The sequence below is a fragment of the Labeo rohita genome, chromosome 5, assembly GCF_022985175.1.
Source record: "Labeo rohita strain BAU-BD-2019 chromosome 5, IGBB_LRoh.1.0, whole genome shotgun sequence".
In the NCBI taxonomy this organism is placed as follows: Eukaryota; Metazoa; Chordata; class Actinopteri; order Cypriniformes; family Cyprinidae; genus Labeo; species Labeo rohita.
This window is the reverse complement of record NC_066873.1, coordinates 10,813,879-10,835,417: the sequence shown is the minus strand read 5'-3', so window position 1 is coordinate 10,835,417 and position 21,539 is coordinate 10,813,879.

Here is a 21,539-nt window from a genome sequence, read left to right as displayed (position 1 = left end):
GCAACGGTAACGATAATATCACAAACATTGTGATTTGTCTCTGGAAAGAAATCCCTGAGGTCTTAGGTTCAGCCTATAGTCATTGTTAAATCAAAATTGACAATTTTTTACATAATGATTCAATAAAGCTGTCCAGTGACCAGACGAGTTTCTTACCTCCAGCAGCCTGTCACTCAAATGAAATGAAATGAATACAGCAATTGGCAAACAACAACACTTTCCACAATCTAATCAGTTCCCAATGGAGAAAATTAAGTCTCGTCTTGCAATTTTTTTCTTGGTCGATAAGCCATTTCTGTGGATTCCTGTTTCCGGCAATATCAGTGGACTTTTAAGGTAATCAGTTAAAGAGCTAGCTGTTTTTATCAATGACGTTATGATCATCTTTAGTATCTACTTTGAAGGCATTTTTAATAAATCAGTTTCATATTTAACGAGGCATATGCAGAACATGTGAACTGTAGAACTGCTAGTTTATATCAGGCATTTCTGACTTTATTACTCGTAATTCTGACTTTATTACTTGCAAATATGAGTTTGTATCACGCACTTGACTATTACTCACAAATGCGAGTTCATATCACGCAATTCTGATTTTATTACTTGCAACTGCAAGTTTATCACGCAATTCTGACTTCATTTTTATAAATGCGAGTTTATATCTCAAAACTCTGGCTTTATTACTCGCAATTGCGAGTTTATATCTCACAACTCTGATTTTATGACTTGCAGTTATGAGTTTATCACGCAGTTCGGACTTCATTTTTTAGAACTGCGACTTTATATCTCACAACTCTGACTTTATTTACAAACTGACTTATTTCTCAGAATTCCAACTTTTTTCTTAGAATTGCGTGAATTAGAATTGTATCATGCAATTGCAAGGGAAAAAAGCCAGAATTGTAAGATAAGAAGTCGCAATTACATTTTAATATAAATTCCACACATTTCACTTGGGTGTAAGTTTTGCCTACAATGTTTGATTTTATTGACAGTAAAAGCAGAGGCTGGATTTTAACCCCCATACCTATTGTGAGCACCAAGGCCCAATTACTGGAACACTTAGCTATTAGCCAATTAAATGATCACCTACCATCATATTTCTCATCAGATTCTTCCAAGGCCAGATTTTTTGGGCTACACATTTTTACCCATTTCATCCACTCTTAAAGATTTAAAGAGAAATATATTGGGCAAAGTTATGCCAATTAAAATATTGCCTACTTAAAAATAACTGAGGAAAGTCCAGTAAATTTATTCTAAGCTATGATACAGCAACATCTATGCAATAAATGTGTCCTCTGGGAATCAATTCACCCTGTGAATAGGTCAAATTCCATAGTTCAATAGAGAAAATGGGAACAGTTTTATGGAAATGACTCTTTGTTGAACTAGAAAGATACTTCACAAGTTTTAGCAAGCTTATGACTGTCCTTGAATCAGATTTTTTTTTTTTCCTTTCTCCATTTGGCTCAATCTTTGTTCTCCTTGTACCTCTCTGATGGCTGTGATCATGTGACGAGAGGTTTTTCCTGCTTATTACCCTCTTCACTGGAGCACTTCAAGGCATCATCTTTTTTTTATTGCAGCTCCTCTCTGTCTCCCCTCTTCTTCACTTATAAGAAGGTCACAAATGCCTGCCTCTCTTTTGGGGTCAATTTCTTTCTTTTTCTCCCCTTAGACACTCATCTCACTTAATCTCTCATATGTTAAGTTTGACCTGTGCCTCGGGTTGTGGATTCAAAGAGATATGAATTTATCATCCGTCATTTTAGTTGGTAGTTCAGCTTCAGTTTAAAGTGCGTATTCGTCCACAGTTTCAGGTTGGTTTGCCTCAGTGGTCTAACAGCACTCGTCAATGTCAAAATAATTGAGATGGCCAATCAAAACCAGGAAGATGGGCTGTACTGTTCACAGAAAAAAAAAACAAAAAAAAAACAGTTAAAGAGTGCAAGAGGTAAGAGGTAAATATTTAATGTTTGACAACTGTTTTATGATAGAAATGTTAAACGACAGACAGTAATATTCAGTGATGCAATCTGCTCGACTTTTTCACAGTTTAAATGTAAAATATAGGCTATAATTTATGTGACTGAAGTAATTCGTTACAGAATGTGACGAGACGAAACATTAAGCCATTTTCAACGTTATAATATAATATAATATAATATATATGTGTGGTCTTCTTTACCCTTTCTTTATCCCATGAATCATGATTCATGGGATAAATTAATTCAATTTAATTTAATTCAAAAGATGACAAATTTAATTAACAAATTAATTTTTTTGTTTTTTTATTTGTATTAAGGAAAGTTTATGTTTTAAACTGGTCAACTCATTTCCACTGAAGCAAAACAGCTTGATTTATTTTATTTTATTTTAAATCAGGTATTTTATGCACATACCTGCTAATGTATAATATTGTGCATTGTACATTAGGTTATTAATGAACAATTATCCCTGCTCTCTCCTATAAAAATTCAGTGTTAACTCTCAATTAACATGAGGTCAAACTGCATAAACGTAGAATGCTATTTAAAACCATTCAAGATGCGGTAAAGCCTGTTACACTGCAGCCTGTATCAAGGTATGACGCTGTTTTGACACCTTATTTTCAACCATTACATTTCCATATGCTGTATTCACACAGATATGTACAGCTGCAACTTGTTTCATGCTTATTAAACTGAAAATCTATCTGTCTTTTAAATGGGGATGCAACTGCAGGACTGAATTAACAAACATGGCAGTAGTTTCATAAAAAGGTAGTTTCATAAAATTTATTAGTTGTAAAACGAACCTTTGAAAGCTTAAATAATGTCTAGTCTAGATCTAGCCACTAAATAAAATATAAAAAAGGTAATTGCGACTTTTCTGACTTTGTTCTTGCAATTTCGAGTTTACGTCTCGTAAGTCTGATTTTTTTCTCAGAATTGTGTCATATAAACTTGCAATTCAGACTTTTTGTCTCAGAACTAAGAGATATGAACACACAATTGCGAGTTATAAAATCAGAATTGCTAGATATAAAGTCAGAACTGCAGGATATAAACTCACAATTGCGAGAAATAAAGTCAGAATTGCAGGATGTAAACTCGCAATTATGAGAAATAAAGTCAGAATTGCGGGATACAAACTCGCAATCACGAGAAATAAAGTCAGAATTGTGGGATACAAACTCGCAATCGCGAGAAATAAAGTCAGAATTGCACTATACAAACTCACAATCGCGAGAAATAAAGTCAGAATTGCGGGATACAAACTCGCAATTCTGTTTTTTTTTCTCACAATTACGACTTTGTATCGCAATTCTGACTTTTTTTCTTAAAATGATGAGATACAAACAAGTTATAAAGTCCAGTTCTGAAGAGAAACAAAAGACTATAATAAAATATAAGACTATTATAAGATATTTACACAGAATTGCGAGTTTATATCTCACAATTCGGACTTTGCAACTCGCAATTGTGAGTTTATGCAGTATCTCACAATTCTGAGAAAACAAGTCAGAATTCTCACAATACGCAAAATAAAATAACAAGTTGCAATAACCCCTTTAAGAAAAATTTATTTAGTGCCGGAAATGGGCTTCCATAGATTTACCATATGCTTGCATATAAAATAAAAATATGTGCTGATCATGTAAAAACAAGGAAACGTCGCCTTGGGACATGAAACATTTCTCTCTCCTTCTCTGAGAGAAACAAATTAGATCACGCAGTGCATTTTCATGTGAGCCAATTATCCAGTTTTTCAACAGTTTTATTGTCTCTTTTCTTTTCTGCCTGACAGAATGAAATAAATGCAGCACAGAACTGCTGAGCTCAGTTTGTCTCAAACTGTCTTAAGATGCGACTTGACAACATCAATGCTCATTTATCTATATTACTATAGGCAGCAGCCAAACAGCTACATTTGTCCTGTAGTCCTTGGACAGGTTGCAAAACCAATGAAATCAGCAAACAAGCAGTCCATAAAAACACGTAAAAGCAGATAAATCCAGATTCTCATAAACTCACTGCCCTCCACTGACTGCACTGACATGCATTGAAACATCCCTCCATGCAGCAGATATTAAAACACAAACACACAACAAATCACATGGGAATTAAAATCAGATCATACATCATTACATAGTAATTAATTAAATTTCTCATTTTTATTACATAACTTATTATCACACCAGCAGCAATGCAAAAAAAAAAAAAAAAAAAAAAAAAAACATCCTGTGCAACCCACTGGGAAAAACGTACAATTTTTCAGCCTAAGGATGTCTTCTGATCTCTTAATGAGACTGGTTGACTCCCAAAAATACTGCTAGACCTGCTATATCACAATTAACATGTGCTTGCACACAAAGGTAATTTCAGGCTAGATTCATCATGATTCACCATTGATGGTCCCATGAAGAGCCTTTAATATTCATGGAACCTTTTCATTGCACAAAGGTTCTTTATAGTGGAGAAAATGTTGTTTAGATAAATAAAATATTCTTTACAAAAAAGGAAAAATGGTTCCTTATTATTTTAACCATTATTTAACCAGAAAAATAGTAAATGAGATCAAGCATCTCTTTTTTCAAGTGTCCTGACTCAAATCTCGTTCTCTACTCTCGAGAACCCAGATCTCGTACCCCCCTAAACAATCCATTCCTATTGCTCTGATTAAGTGTAAAAAAAAAAAAAAAAAAAAAAAAAAAAAAAAAATTTAGCTGCACCTAAAATCTTAAATCTGTTAAGGTGTTAACGAATTTACAAATCAAATTAACATCCACATTTAAATAAAAAAGCGTGGTTTATCTGTTAGTCAGATGCATGTAAAAATTGCAGTCATTACTATAGCAACTATGCTTTTAATGCGCCCACCGATGTCAAAATCAAACCTACGCCCTTGTTTTTCACGACTGAATCTTTAACTGTTCACTGATGGTTGTTCTATGGCATTGTTGTGAAAAACACTTTTGGAACCTTTGTTTTTAAGACTGTTACATATATAGATATATATTAAACTTATCTCAACTGTCAACTTAATGAATGTTAAATTCAAAATTTAAGCAAAAGTTTAATAATGACAAATAACATAATAATGAAACATAAAATAATGAAATCCCTGTTAAATACTTCCAGATTCATCTGAACTGCACAATTCTGTGAATTACATATACAGATCTATATTTTTATCTAAAGGCTTGTCTTAAAAAATAAGCTATCAATCCATCCAGACTGAATGATTCTACCCCGCTGGACTACAAAATATATGATGTATATTACATCTGAAATCTACTGAAAATGAAATCTAATTCAAGGAATTATTAAATAATAAGCTACCTAGGCTCATTGGAAATACATGTTTTTATATACATTTCTGCAAAACTGGAAAAACATATCTATATGTACGAATCACTGCAGTTTCCAGTTGAAATAAACACTAGAGACAGTAAACTCAGAGAACTTTTATTCCTTTTCACACACAGTTTGATTTACAGTTTTGATTAATAAAGCCTAATTTTCACACAATTACTTGCAGTATATTATGTTATGACATTAATATTAACATCCTGCACGATTTGAAAAATTATACTTTTGAACACAGTCAACATATACCTGTTTATAGCTTCATATGCATGAGTTTTCTAATTTAGCTCACGTGATACAGCATTGCACTTGAGAGATGAAGAACTCTGTAAAACTACGATTCGACAAAACAGGTCAGATCTGCATAAGGAAGTTAAAATCGCATGGCAGCATCAACAAATGCTTGCATTTAACAACTATTGGTTATGTTTAGGGTTGGGTTTGGTGTAGGAGATATTTCCAACACAACTCAGCATTAACCTTTAGCGACACTCGCGATATTTGAATTCTGAACAGCTGCAATACGTACCTCAAGCAGCGCAATAAAAACGCAGCAATACGTGTCTGTACCAAAGTACTGAAAATGTGCCATGGTTATGTATTAAACGTGTGTTTTAGTGCCACTCTCTGGACATTTCACTTTGAAACTGACACAAAATGAGCAGTAAGGTACGTAATTACAATATATTTTACAATTTGTACATATATATATGAACCTTGGATCACAAAACCAGTCATAAGGGTCAATTTTTCAAAATTGAGATTTATACATCATCTGAAAGCTGAATAAATAAGCTTTCCATTTATGTATGGTTTGTTAGGACAATATTTATCTGAGATACAACTATTTGAAAACCTGGAATCTGAGGATGCAAAAAAAAAAAAATCAAAATATTGAGAAAATTACCTTTAAAGTTGTCCAAATAAACTTCTTAACAATGTATATTACTAATCAAAAATTAAGTTTTCATATATTTACAGTAGGAAACTATCTTCATGGAACATGATCTTTACTTAATTTCCTAATGATTTTTGCCATAAAAGAAAAATCAATCATTTTGACCCATACAATGGATTTTTTGGCTATTACTACAAATATACCCCAGCGACTTAAGACTGGTTTTGTGGTCCAGGGTCACATATATATAACAAAATGTAAAAATCACTATAATGGACAGTTCTGGTCCTTGATTATGATTGGCTAAGCCGTATTCTGAGCTGTAAAATAGTCAATAAACACACACTTTTGACCTCCTTACATCAGTATTGCTGCACCATTCTGCTATTCTGTTACACATTACTGACGAACTACACTGCTTTGTGGATTTATATCAATAAAAGTTTACATGTTTGTTTTGGTGTGCTTATTTTATGAAACCTTGCCAGGAATATGTGTAATACATTTTTTATTTTTTATAAAAATCAATAAGCCCTATGATTTACAGTAATTTAAGAACAGCTAACGGGGTTTTAGGTTTTCTGCTTTACATCAAGCCTAACAACTTCCCGTAGAGGTTCTAAAACCATTGTAATCTGCAACTTTATGGGACTTATTGCTTTAATACACTTTGAAAAATAAAGGTGCTTTAAAAGGGTCTTCACAGCGATGCCATAGAAGAAACATTTTTGGTTCCACAAAGAACTACACTGACCAAAATTATAAACACTTTTGTTTTTGCCCCCATTTTTCATGAGCTGAACTCAAAGATCTAAGACTTTTTTCTATGTACACAAAAGGCCTATTTCACAAATCTGTCTAAATCTGTGTTAGTGAGCACTTCTCCTTTGCCGAGATAATCAATCCACCTCACAGGTGTGGCATATCAAGATGCAGATTAGACAGCATGATTATTGCACAGGTGTGCCTTCGGCTGACCACAATAAAAGGCCACTCTAAAATGTGCAGTTTTATCACACAGCACAATGCCACAGATGTCGCAAGTTTTGATGGAGCGGGCAATTGGCATGCTGACTGCAGAAATGTCCACCAGAGCTGTTGCTCGTATATTAAATGTTCATTTCTCTACCATAAGTCTCCAAAGGCATTTCAGAGAATTTGGCAGTACATCCAACCAGCCTCACAACCTTACACTACGTGTAACCACACCAGCCCAGGACCTCCGCATCCAGCATCTTCACCTCCAAGATCGTCTGAGACCAGCCACCTGAACAGCTGCTGCAACAATCGGTTTGCAAAAACCAAAGAATTTCTGCACAAACTGTAAGAAACCATCTCAGGGAAGCTCATTTGCATGCTTGTCATCCTCATTGGGGTCTCGACCTGACTGCAGTTCGTCGTCGTAACCGACTTGAGTGGGCAAACGCTCACATTCGATGCTGTCTGGCACTTTGAAGAGGTGTTCTCTTCACGGATGAATCCCGGTTTTCACTGTACAGGGCAGATGGCAGACAGCGTGTATGATGTCGCGTGGGTGAGCGGTTTGCTGATGTCAACGTTGTGGATCAAGTGGCTCATGGTGGCAGAGGGGTTATGGGGTATGGGCAGACATATGTTATGGACAACGAACACAGGTGCATTTTATTGATGGCATTTTGAATGCACAAAGATACCGTGACAAGATCCTGAGTTCTATTGTTGTGCCATTCAACCACGACCATCACCTGATGTTGCAGAATGATAATGCACGGCCCCATGATGCAAGGATCTGTACACAATTCCTGGAAGCTGAAAACATCCCAGTTCTTGCATGGCCAGCATACTAACAGGACATGTCACCCATTGAGCATGTTTGGGATGCTCTGGATTGGTGTATTCAACAGCGTGTTCCAGTTCATGCCAATATCCAGCAACTTTGCACAGGCCACAATCAACAACCTGAACAACTCAATGCGAAGGAGATGTGTTGCACTGCGTGAGGCAAATGGTGGTCACACCAGATACTGACTGGTTTCTGACCCCCTCGGACCCCCCCAATACAGTAAAACTGCACATTTTAGAGTGGCCTTTTATTGTGGCCAGCCTAAGGCACACCTGTGCAATAATCATGCTGTCTAATCAGCATCTTGATATGCCACACCTGTGAGGTGGATGGATTATCTCGGCAAAAGAGAAGTGCTCACCAACACAGATTTAGACAGATTTGTGAACAATATTTGAGAGAAGTAGGCCTTTTGTGTACATAGAAAAAGTCTTAGATCTTTAAGTTCAGCTCATAAAAAATGGGGGAAAAAACAAAAGTGTTGCGTTTATAATTTTGGTCAGTGTATTTAGTCAAAGTTTCTTTAAAGAACCATCTCTTACTTACCTTTTTATTATCCGAAGAACCTGTTTCACCACAAAGAACCTTTTGTGAAACATGGAACCATTTAAACAAGAAAGGTTCTTCTATGGCATCGTGAATTACCTTTATTTTTAAGAGTGTATACCAAATATAACAAAAATGTGATTATTTAACCCCAAAACTGTTCTGAGAGAAAACATGTCTGGTTTATATTACCTATGTCATTTTTTGCTTTGTCAATTGCTTTGTCATATGGTAATGCATAGAAGAGCAAGTCATTTGCACAATCGCATATGCACATGAATGTTTTCACCATGCCTCTATATATTCACAGGAACACTTTACTAAAAGGATAATTTCTTTAGATGAGATATTCTGAAGAAATATATTCTGTTTTCCACTACAAATGGTCAATGAGATCCCATAAAAAAAAAAAAAAAACATAACGACATAGTTCAAAATGTATTTATGTTTTACAGAAGAAATAAAGTCAAATGTATTTATGTTCTACAGACAGGTTTGAAAGTGAGTAAACGATGAGAGAATTTTCATTTTTGGGTGAAGTACCCCTTCCAGACTACACATATAAATTTCAGCTATTTAAAATGCTTATTTACTGCAATAAAACTAAGATTGTAACCCTGTCTAGACACGAGACTACTTGTAAAATCAGTAGTGTTTATTGCATAGTCTGGTCATGCAGGGATAAGTGTCTTCATCACTGAACATTTTCCTCTCATCATTTTCCAAGCTTTCTGTCAAGACATATTTTTATATATATTTCTTACTGATTTTATCTTTTAGATTGTTACATATATTGTCTGTATATTTTCTCCCTGGTCCCCTGAGCAAATTTTTTGACAGACTTTAAACATCCTTCTGCCTCATCCCCAAACACAGCAACCCACTCTCTCTATGTGATGATTTCAACATCTGCACACAATCCTCCCAGCAGAGCAGTTTACTACAACATCGCCTTCAACATTCACTCAACTAAAAGTCTGCGTTCTACCTCTCATTTGTTCCCATCTCTAGCCTACAGAGATCCTCTCCATATAGGATGTGGTATGTAAAAACTAGGGATCCCAAATGTAATGATTTAACTTGTGACAATAATTGACATTGACATTAACGAAACAGTTACACATTCAAGAGCAGTAGTATGTGTAAAATCCATAACCAAGCAATCATTTATCAATAAATTATGGATAAGCCCTCCTAATTGTTAATTTATATAGATTAGATCCTGATGGAATTCTTTAACAAAAGCAAAATCATTTGTAGTCTTTAAATGGCAGAGTTTAATTGTCATCTAAGCTCAACACGTCTCGCAAAACACCCTGATGATGGTGCTGTTAATGAGGAGACCGCAAGAGAACAGCTGCAACATCAATAATTCATCTTTGTTACTCATTATTTTCTTTTCTAAAAAGAGGTGCTAAAAAATAGACTTGTATTTCAAAGTGTACAGATAGATTTAAGCATATTTGGATAGACACTGAATACCATCATACTAACAGAATCTAAAACAAATGCTTTTTATTTAAGTACAAATTCAGAAATATTGAATCTTCAAATGGCTGGAAGTTTTCTTTAGCAGTTGTATTTGAATTTGATGTAATCATTTCTTTCACAATAGTTTTGCGACAACATACCAGTAAATATTATACTGCTACTTGTTTGAGAACAATGGAACTACTCCAGTAAATTCTATAAGATATTGTTACTATAGTATCAGTTAAATTTTGGACACACATGCTCTATCATTACTATTTTCTCTGTTTCTATATTTACATTTATGCACTTGCCTTTTTCTGAGTGTCTATTTACACTAAGTGTAAGGCTTTTTGACGCAATCGACCCGAGTTCGAATCCGCCTTTCGCCAAACTTGTTCTTCTCCCTTTTCACATCAAAAATCACATTGGAAAGGCATTTATTTTCATTGAAATAAAGAAAATAAGCGAAAAAGTGGAAAACAAAGTGTCTTACAAGTGTTTATCGGTTAGGTGTAGGGAGGGCTTTATTGTCCCTATAGGCGACAATAAAGTCCATTTAATAATTAAATATAGTCCATTTAATAATTTTAATAAAAATTATAATTTACACTCCAATACATTATTATTGCATACTGTTTTATAATGTACTACAATACTGGGGTGCAAATATCTGCCATTTGCACTATGTAATATAAATATTGTGCAAAATGCACAAAAGTTTTTGTCCAAACATACTCATATACACAGTGTTTATTTAAACTAAGTGTGAATAGATTGTTGGCAAAAGCTATTTACATTATCCATCCACCATTTTCTGGTTAAGCCAGATAGAATAACAAAAGAAACCAAGCTGTCACAATGGTGTGGATTTAGCTTTTGATGCAGCCAAGTTCAAATGTGCCTTTTCCATTCTGATTCTTCGCCCCTTGCCTATTGCATATCAGCTCGAAGAGGCATTCATTTTAAATAACAATTTGAAGAGAATATCTGAAAAGTGAAAATAATAATGTGGCTAACGGGTATTTAATAGTGGGAATAAAGTGTTTAACCAGTATTTAATAGGTCTATAATTTAAATTGGATGCTGTGTCCTTGCGTTGATCAGATGGGCTGGCACATCGACCGCAACATGTGCAGCACATTTAGTAAAACTTTCAAAACCGTGGCTCCCTTCCTGGACCATCAAGGACATGCTTACTGATCAGCAGCTTTAATGTGGTTAAGGTTAGGAGTAGATGTAGGGGTGAGCTGTAGAGATAAGAACAAGTAGCTCCCAAAAAGGTAGAATTCATTTTTTATTTTAATAAATAGCCTATAATATATATACTGACTGTGTTGTTATAATTGCATACTGTTTTATAAGGTAGGCTACTACTACACACTGAAGTACAAATAATATCTGCCAATATTTGCACTTTACACAGCCTAAATAGCATCTATTCTAGTGGTTGCAGTTTATGTATATATTACAACGTAATATATACCAGAATTGTGCGGTCCAGAATTTGTTGTTTTTACAGTATATCATACTGCATAGACTAAAATAACTTGACATTAACCTTTTTGGGTGTTTTTAGCTGGATGGTCATCAGAAAGTTTGCTGAGTGAAACTGCAGACAGTAACTCTGGCAGAACATTGGTCAGACTGTGATGGTGCTGATTTTAGTTGTGTGTACTGACAGTTTGGTCTGAAAATAAATCCAGTGCCCTTGTATGAGAACACTGTTTTTCACAAACTACTCGCTGTCTGAATATACTGCTTAGTTTTTTGCAGTCATCAGGCACTATTAGATACAAATTAAAAGTGCTTACTATTCTGCACAGTATGGGACTAATTATGAATAACTGTATTTATCTTTTAACCTTGTAGACCCTGGCAGAAAAATCTAATGGAAATGGAACAGTTTATTAAAGTGAAGTGTTTTTGTTAAGTATCATATTTAATACATTAGGCTTATGTATAGGAGAATATGGAGCTCATACTCGAGAAGGGAAAGAAAAAACAACAACAACAAAAAAAAAAAAAACACCTCTGAAGCGGCGTCCAGTCGCCGCATACAGGCAAGATAGTGGGATACTCCGTGACTCGTTCGCTGACGGTCGGCATTAAAGAGTATCTTTGCTAAGTTTTAACTTGCATTGATTTATTTAAATGAAACACACGGAGACAAACAGATACAAACAATGCCGAAGCAATACGCAATACGGTCAACAGAAAGTTGGCCCCGCTACTCGCCCAATCCTGCAAACAAATGAACCGCCACATCAAATATAGGAAACGGAAGTGATCACCAGTGCACCCTCGTGACAGTGAATAACCAATAATACAACAACAACAAGTTAATGCTCCTACAACCTCACTTTTATTAAGCAGCCCAAACTATGAAAATAATAAAAAAATATGAAACATGGTGCAGTTGCTGATATTTATATGGCCAAAAAATAAGATGAATTTCTTATAGCTTGTAAAAGACTGAGATCTACAGAAGCCTGTTTCTGCCAGTGAATAAAAATAAAGAAAGGAATTGTGACTTTTTAGCTCACAATTCTGCCTTTTTTTTTTTTTTTTTGCAATTGCGAGTTTACATCTTTTAATTCAGATTTTTTCCCCTCAGAATTTAAACCTGAGATTTAAACTCTCAATTGTGAGTCATAAAATCAGAATAGCAGAACATATGCTTGCATTTGCAAGAAATAATGTCAAAATTGCAAGATAAACTTTTTTTCTTGCAATTCTGTCTTTTTCTCACAATTGTGAGTTATAAAGTAGAATTCTAAGGGGAAAAAAAACTAACATGATCTCAGAATTTTGAGTTTGTGAGAATATCTCACAACTCTGATTTAACTCGCAACTGCGTGTTGTATACACTCAGAACTACGAGTTTATATCTCAAAATTCTGGCTTTATAACAATTCAGAGAGAAAAAAAAAAACTGAATCATGAGATAAACTTGCAATTGCCAAAAAAAGTCAGGATTGATAGAGGTCGTAATAATGTATAATTCAATGCAATAAAATACAATTATGAACGAGAGATGTACAAATAAATGGTCAGATTTTAACATGATTTTTCCACAAACTGATGGCTAATCAATAAACCTAAGTTGCTTCAGTCCAGTAGGTGTTTATTTTGGAATATTACTGACAATATAAAGCTATTCTTATGTTTACTTTACAAAAACAATGAAGATTTAACAGAAAAAAGACACTTAAACCACTTTTTACTTGCTACAAATGTATAAACTATCAATCAGACAACAGGGGGCATGTAGTAGGTTGGTACTGTAAATATGATACAGTGGGCTTTATAGGGAAGTATATCCCTATAAACATACCCAAGAAAAATATTGCAAAAATCTTGTGAAGCAAAACGGTTGGAGATAACCATATCTGATGACCTTGCCCACAATCCATCCCTCACCTTCTCTGACATCAGCTCACCCAAGACCTCAGTAAATCATTCACAGACAACCCTAAACTCCTCTGCGACCATCTCTAATGAGCGAGTACTGAACCTTTGACCATCCATCCTGCAACGGTCTGCCAACCCAAAACCATCACATCATCTGTCCTCCAGCACAATTCCCCTGGCCTTCTCCAATACCTGTTCTTCTATCATCCATTCCTCACTTATCAGTGTCTCTATCCCACCTGATTTAAAAACAGCTAATGTAGTCCCTCTGCTGTGACGAAGAAAAATACATTATAGACCACTATCCAACCCATGGATTTTGACAACGCCAACCACAGAAAAAGAACCTAGTATTTCAGTCGTGCTTACCACTGGATGTTACATTTTCATGAGATCCACTTAGCCAATGAAAGCACACAAGCATCCTCCTAATTATCCTCATTTCACATCTGGATATGTGGATGACTGTTCTGTAGATTGCAGGCTGGACTGTGGCCATATTGGCAACTCTGATAGAGGGCAGATGATATAGTGCTGAGAGTGAGCGCTGAGCATGCCAGGTTCAGTTGTAAAGCGTGACCCACTGGTGAGGTGAAGTGAGTGCAGAGCCCAAAGGAACAAACTGATTTCCTGTTTACTCGTGTCTATCGCGTCATATTTGAAAATGGGATTTTTGGAGCAGCTCTATGCTCCAAACCTTAGACAACAGACAATATCAGGGGCATCTCTAAACCCCTTTTACTGCTATGAAATACATCTGAGCTCCAGTAAAGTATTACTGATGAATCTTTGGAGATGACCACATACCAAATCATTTTCCCTGATAATATTTCATCAAACATTCTGTGTGTTTTCTATCAGCTGTTTGGAATCAAAACCAGTGTTAGATTCATGAATGCTTCACTCTTTTGATGTAATCTGTCAAACGGGTTTGCAAACACAGTCCCACTTCATATTAGGTGGCTTTAACTATTATGTACTTACATTTAAATTAATCATTACACTGTACTTACTGAGTACATACATGTTTTTACATCGTACTTACAGCTGCAATCAAAATTATTCAACCCCCCCAGAGACTGCAGTACTTTACAAATACATGCTTTTCGGAAGATTCAAAAATTGACTTCACAAAAATTGCACCTAAAAGAGTTTACTGGCATAATAAAAGTGATCATGTTAATATATAACGTAATGCTATTGAGTTATAGGATTAATTACACATACATATGTTTAGCCCACGCACGTGCTGAAGTTGAGTAGCAAATATGGTAAAGTCAACAGAGCTCTCACAAAAGCTACAGAGAAGAAATATTTTTATTATATTATAAAATCTAAGGCTACATTAAGATTTCCAAGACATTAAAAGTACCTAGAGGCACAGCTGGCAACCTTATGCCTCAGTTTAAAGCAGGGGTGCCCGAACTCGGTCTTTGAGGGCTGGTGTCCTGCAGAGTTTAGCTCCAACTTGCCTCAACACACCTGCCGGGAAGTTTCTAGTATGCCTAGTAATAGCTTGATTAGCTGGTTTAGGTGTGTCTAATTGGGGTTGGAGCTAAACTCTGCAGGACACCGCCCCTCCAGGACAGAGTTTGGGCACCCCTGGTTTAAAGTGTGTTGTACCAGAAAACCTTTCAGAGTGTTGAAAAAAAAAAATATATAAAAATATCATAAAATGTTTGATTAAAGCAACAGAAAAACCTGCAATGTACAGCCAAAGACTTGCAAGATTACCAAACGAAAGGAGGAAAAACATTTCAATTCAGTGTATAAGAAGAACATAAGACGAGGATGGCCTTCATGTTGAGGCATCTTGCTGAATACCACTCTTGACCAAGAAGAACAAAAAGGCAGACTTGAACGTGCTAAAATTCATTTGAATATACCTGTGGAAGTCTACAAGAACATTTTATAGAGTGACGTGAGCAAACTGGAACTTTTTGGACTTATCGATCAATGATATGCCTGGTGCAAAAAAAGGCAAAGCTTATAAGCATAAGAACACCATCTTCATGGTCAAACTTGGAGGTGGGCCAGTCCTGTTATGGGGTTGTTTCACTGTAGCAGGAAATGGAAACATGACTGTATGAAGGATATCGTGGATTTTTTGAAGTACCAGGCCCTTTAGGTAAGAATTGTGATGCCTTTGGTCCAACGACTGAAGCTGGTGATCAAGAAACTTTCCTTCAGGACAATCATCCCAGAGCATACACTGCCCTCCAAAAGTTTGGAAACGCCCTAGAAAAGTGGGGTTTTGGACAATATTGGCATGATTACTTTTTAATTTGTGATAATTTTGCACTGATAAGGGACAACATAAATTACGAGACATATTTTATTACATAAACAGTTTATACATAGAAAAAGCTTAAATTTTCGACTCATCAAAATATCCACCATTACCAGCTATTACAGCTCTGCATAATCTGGGCCTAAATTCATTGTATTCTAAACTTAATTGTCAATCAGTTGTTGAAGCTATTAAGGTGTGCTGACCCAAAAATCTTTTAAAAACCTCAAGTTTAAACCAGGGCCAAGTTTAAACCAGTAACCAGGCATCACAGCTGGCAAAGGGGCATGTCTGACTTTGACATGTATATATTGCCATTATTATGTAATCAAAATGAAGATTATTATTGCTGGTCTTCAATGATAATGTCAAGTTACTTTAATGTATTTGCATCATAAAATGATAAGGATTTATGCTGATATCGTCCAAAACCACACTTTGCCAGGGGTGTTTTCAAACTTTTGGAGGGCAGTGTATATTCAAAGTATACTTATGCTTGGTTCAGGGATCAGTCATAGAATGTTCTTGAGTGGCCTGTTCAGTCTCCAGATTTAATTCTCATTAAAATTATTTGGTTGAATTTGAAGAAAGCAGTGGCAATGTAAAAACCAAACATTATCAGGGATTTGAAAGCTTTTTCAGGCAAGGAACGGGCCAAGATTGCAGTAGAGAGGTGACAGAAGCTTCTAAGCATTTCCAAGCAGCATTTATTGGTGGTTTTAAAGAATAAAAGATTCTGCACCAAATTTTACTTTTAGGGGTTGAATAATTTTGAACATGAACGTTTAGACTCATTTTGACTTTTTTTTTGCTTTAGTATTCATCAACGTTTTCAGAACGAATGCAAACTATTATCAACCATCTCCAATCAGCACTGCTCAATGTATCAGTGTTTTTAAACAAATTAGTTCAGTTGATTTACTGATCCATTCACAGTCATCAGAAAAACGAAAGACTCAGTGACACTCTCATAAAGACTGTGGCTGAATTTGGAACAACATACTGCTATACTATTATTTCTGTCATATAAAAATATGGGAGAAATAATAGTATGTTATTGTGTACAAATTTTCTTACATGCGACACATATAATTATATACAGGGCAAATTAATTAAGAACTCATTCCCACAACAAGTTAAACTACAATCTACTAATTATTTTTCTTGTTTTAGTAAATAATGGCCACTTTTTCTAATTTGTTTTCTCAGTTTATTTAAATCATGCCCATGATTTATTAAACTGACAACAAATTAGAAATCATCAGCCATGTTGTACTAATTTGTTACCTCATTTTGATTTAGTTAAACAAATTATGCCCATGATTAAAAAAAAAAAAAAAAAAAAAAAAAAAAAAAAACGGAATGAATTAGTAAACTGTGTCCAAGAATCACCTGTTTTGTTCCTGAATAAACCAGTGTTTTTGGATATATTGGTTGAATAAATTTTTCAGTGACTCATGTATTATGACCTACTGGCATAACAATGTAACCTGCAGAAAGAGTCACTGACAATCCCCACAACTATTGCACAAACTGACTGGAGCCACCTTAATTGTACAGCTCTCCAGAATGCTTTATTCTTATTGGGAAGTTGTGGCATCCTGTGTTTACATATTCTTGTAAAATGACCCTGAACTGTACACTCAGTTGCTGTATAGTCTTATGTCCCTAACATTGCTTTGCAGTCTTTTCTTCTCACATAATAATTTTAGCTTTCTAAACAAATAAAAATATTTAAATAAGTAACCATCTAATAAGTTGTGTAATGCACAGCCAGCCAGTGAGGTTGTGTATCTGTTAACCTTGGGATTATTGTGTTGTAATTGCTGGCTAACACTATCCCACATAAATATAAGAAAACTGCAGATGATCAGAGATATTTTTAAATATGAGGCAGTAAAAGACAAGTAGAAAAACTCAGCTCATAAACATCTTACATTTAGATGACTGAAGTTGTTATGGATAAATGTTGAAGGACGAAAAAATCTATGTCCCTTATCCAACCCTCACTGGCCAGAGAAGAAATAGCAATTTCCTGCAAGGATGTGATGAATAGGAAGAGAGAGATTATAAAATAATTGTCAGAAATACTAAAGCAATCCATGTGTGATTTGCCCCCATTGCAGTGGCGGCTTGTGTCAGATTCAGAAGCAACTAATCCTGAAGTGTCCAGAGAGGAATCCACTGACCTACTCGAGACAATAAAGAAATGGTGTCACGTGTCCAAAGAGATTTTCAATGGCAGGGCTACAAAAAAAAAAAAAAAAAAAAAAACGAAATATGACAGGCTTGTTTGAGTGTGATTGAAAACAGTCTGTGCTGTGGAGATTTGGCTCTCCCATTCTCATGGTCATTACTTTAATTGGATTGATAAACAGAGCAAGAGAGTTGATACATATTCTTGTCTAAAGGTGAAAACCCTTATTGTTCTTTCAGGGCACAATACAAGCTTTTGTCTTCATCTTGAATTGGTCCAATTCCTGAGGGAGTCTATGCATAATACAAAAGCTTTTGATAAAAGGAAAAATAAATAACCGGTAACAGATTGGATTGGTGCCGTCCTGCTCTTAATTTAGATGTTTTGCCAGTGGGATTTGTTTTGGTCACAAAGGAGATTGTCTTTGAGGTCTGCGTTTTCCTCTTTTGTCTTTTACACCAATTGTTCACTAAATATTCAGTCCAAATTAACGGTCCGGTCCTCATTTTCCACTTGTCATCTTGTTGATAGTGGTCGAAATGCTATTGTTTCAAGCATCATATCAAAGAAAATCACTATAGCCATCAATCTGTAGAATTAGATAAGCAGTTTAGTTTAACTCAGTCAACCCCTAAACTAGTGAATCATGACCCCAAAGCGGGTTATAGGCCTGTTGAATGTTAGCTAAGTTACTTAAAGAAATTATGTCATTAATTACTCAACCTCATGTTGTTCCAAACCCATAAGACCTTCGTTTACCTTTAGAACACAAATTAAGATATTCTTGATGAAATTCAAGAGTTTTCTGACCCTGCATAGACAGCAACACAACTACCACATTTAAAGGGGTCATCGGATGCTAAGTTCAATTTTACATGTTGTTTGAACATTAATGTCTGTTGGCAGTGTATGTACAAATCTACCCTTTAATGATAAAAATCCATGCAGTGGTTTTTAATTAATCTCTGAAAATAATATCCCCTTTTTCAAATCGAGCCATTCTCAGAGGCCGCTCCCAAGATAGTTGATTGACATGAGTGTCTTACCTCAGATCAACTGTCTCGGTCTGACCTTCATTGTTTCTATGCTGGAGCAGGGATGTAAGTTGGTCAAGAATATCTCAGACTGAGCAATTGAGGTGTTGTGTTGCTGGATGTAATAATGAATATAGTGGTCGTCATTTACTCCCGACATCTGAGCCGCGGAAGATGCAGTGGATTTTGTTTGTTTGTGAAGGGAATGCGGCTCCCGATCTACATATATCCGTCTATGTTCACGCGAATCATTCGTGATCCAGATTCACTTACAGCAGATGTGAGTATAAAGGGTTTTTTATGAATTTTTGCGATCACCTTTCCTAACAACTTGCTAGTTAGCAAGTTTAGTGGGTAAATGCGGCTAAATGCGGCTAAAGTAAACAGGCTCGTCACTCCACAGAGAGAAGAGAGAGCGGGTCGAGCAGAGCTAATTTGCATTTAAAGGAACAATCCCCACAGAATGGGATGATTTTTGCAGAGCTCATTTTGACAAGGTAAAAAGGGTGTTGTTTTACACAACCGTTGAGAATTTTTGACAAACGTATATTATAGACTTTTCATTAAGACCCTAAAGAATCATATCAACTTGTGGAAAATGGGCATCCGATGACCCCTTTAAGGCCCAGAAAGGTAGCAATGACACCGATAAAACAGTCCATGTGACATCAGTGGTTCAACCTTAATTTTATCAACCTACAAGAATACTTTTTGTGCGCAAAGAAAACAAAAATAACAACTTTATTCAACAATTTTTTTCTTTTCCCTGTTGGTCTTTGTCGTGCGTTCATGAGAGAACCACACATGTTCAAGGCCTGTTCCGTCTACAGTCAGAAAACTCATCAAAAATTTGTGTTCCAAAGATCAACAAAGACTTATGGGTTTGGAATGACATAAGTGTAAGCAATTAATGACAGAATGTTCAGAATGTTTTCAACTCTACATAAAATTAAAGTTACCCTTTAAAGAAAGCAGCTAGTTAAGTTTAAGTTACAATGAAAAAAGTGGCTTGCTACAATGAAGGTACTTCATAAACATTCAAATTCATAAAAACACTTATTTTGATGTGTCCACCATACTAAATCACAAGTAACTAAAAAATGATTAAAATGTATTATGCATTATCAAAATCTCGTTTAGGTAAAAAAACAAAAACAAAAAAACAAAAACAAAAACAAAAAAACTTAAAGATCAGCTAACTGCTTGTATTATAAATTATAATACATTTTCATTTAACTGCAATTATTATGCAATTAAGTGTCGTTAAATAAGAAATTCAGCTTACATTTCAAAATACTCTTTTACATCTTATTGAATATCTGAATCCGATTCAGTTGTCTGAGTGAGTTATTTATGCTATAACCGCTCTGAGGTGCGTTTCTTGAAAGCATTGTTACTAGTTAACTATGGTTGTTAGTTCCATTGAACTAACACAGTTTCTGGTATGTATGATGAAGGATTTTTAGGAAATGTATTTTTGTGCAAAAATGGTACTGTGTTAATATCCAGTACGCAGCAGTTCCTAACATTTGCCATGCATTGCTTTCAGCAATTGCCTCTTTCCTACTAGCACTGAGGGATTGTTTTGGCTTGTGTTCAGTGCCATAGAATCTCCATTTAACACAAACCCAGTGGCACTGTAATAGCGACTCATTGTTATTATTTTGACTATTATGCCTTGTTCTCCTCTGTAAGGAAGTGAATTTGTGCTGAGATTCAGGTGAGGTGATAATGGTCTGATAATTAGCCCCACCCTATTATGACCAGCAGCCCATTAGCAGTGACAAACATTAAACACCTTTCCAAGAAGGTTTCATAGCTCATACCCCTCTCCCGCTTCAACTTGCCGCTAATGGAGCTGGCATTTGCAGGGAGCCATTACATTAATTTATTTTAATGCTGGCTCGCAAAAAAAGGCCTGACAAATTTTGAGAGCTATCCCTCTTGCCCAAGGAGCACCACAGCTCCCTAGATTCCCAGTAATGCATTTACATATTTATTAAAATTACTTCTAAGCAAGCAGTTTATTTAGATAATGTTAAAATGCATGTTCTACCCAAAGAGGAATGGTATGATTATGCTAGTCATCTACATTCCTTGGAGAAAAGAATAACATATTACATTCCAAAGCTCACAAGCATTGATTGTGCCACTCCTGAAGCAAACAAACCTCTAAAAAATGTTGATCACAATGAGAAATCTGTCACCATTAAAAGCAGTGATGAATGGTTCAAAATCCTCTTGTGCTCTCTAACCTCAATGTCTCCAACTAAAATAGCTGTCGGTCATCAAAGTCACAAGAGGAAATACCAGCTCTATAATAGCTTAATAACCACACATATTTGTTTGTTTGTTTTGCACATAGCAATGGACACTTCTACAAAAGCATGAAACTAAGACTTGAGTTGAGTTATACAATACAATCGCAAAATATGTTCTTAGACATTATATTTTTGCACTTGGTAAGTAATGCACTTTGCATAAAATCTTTTGTGATTTTGAGTGTAGACTTTT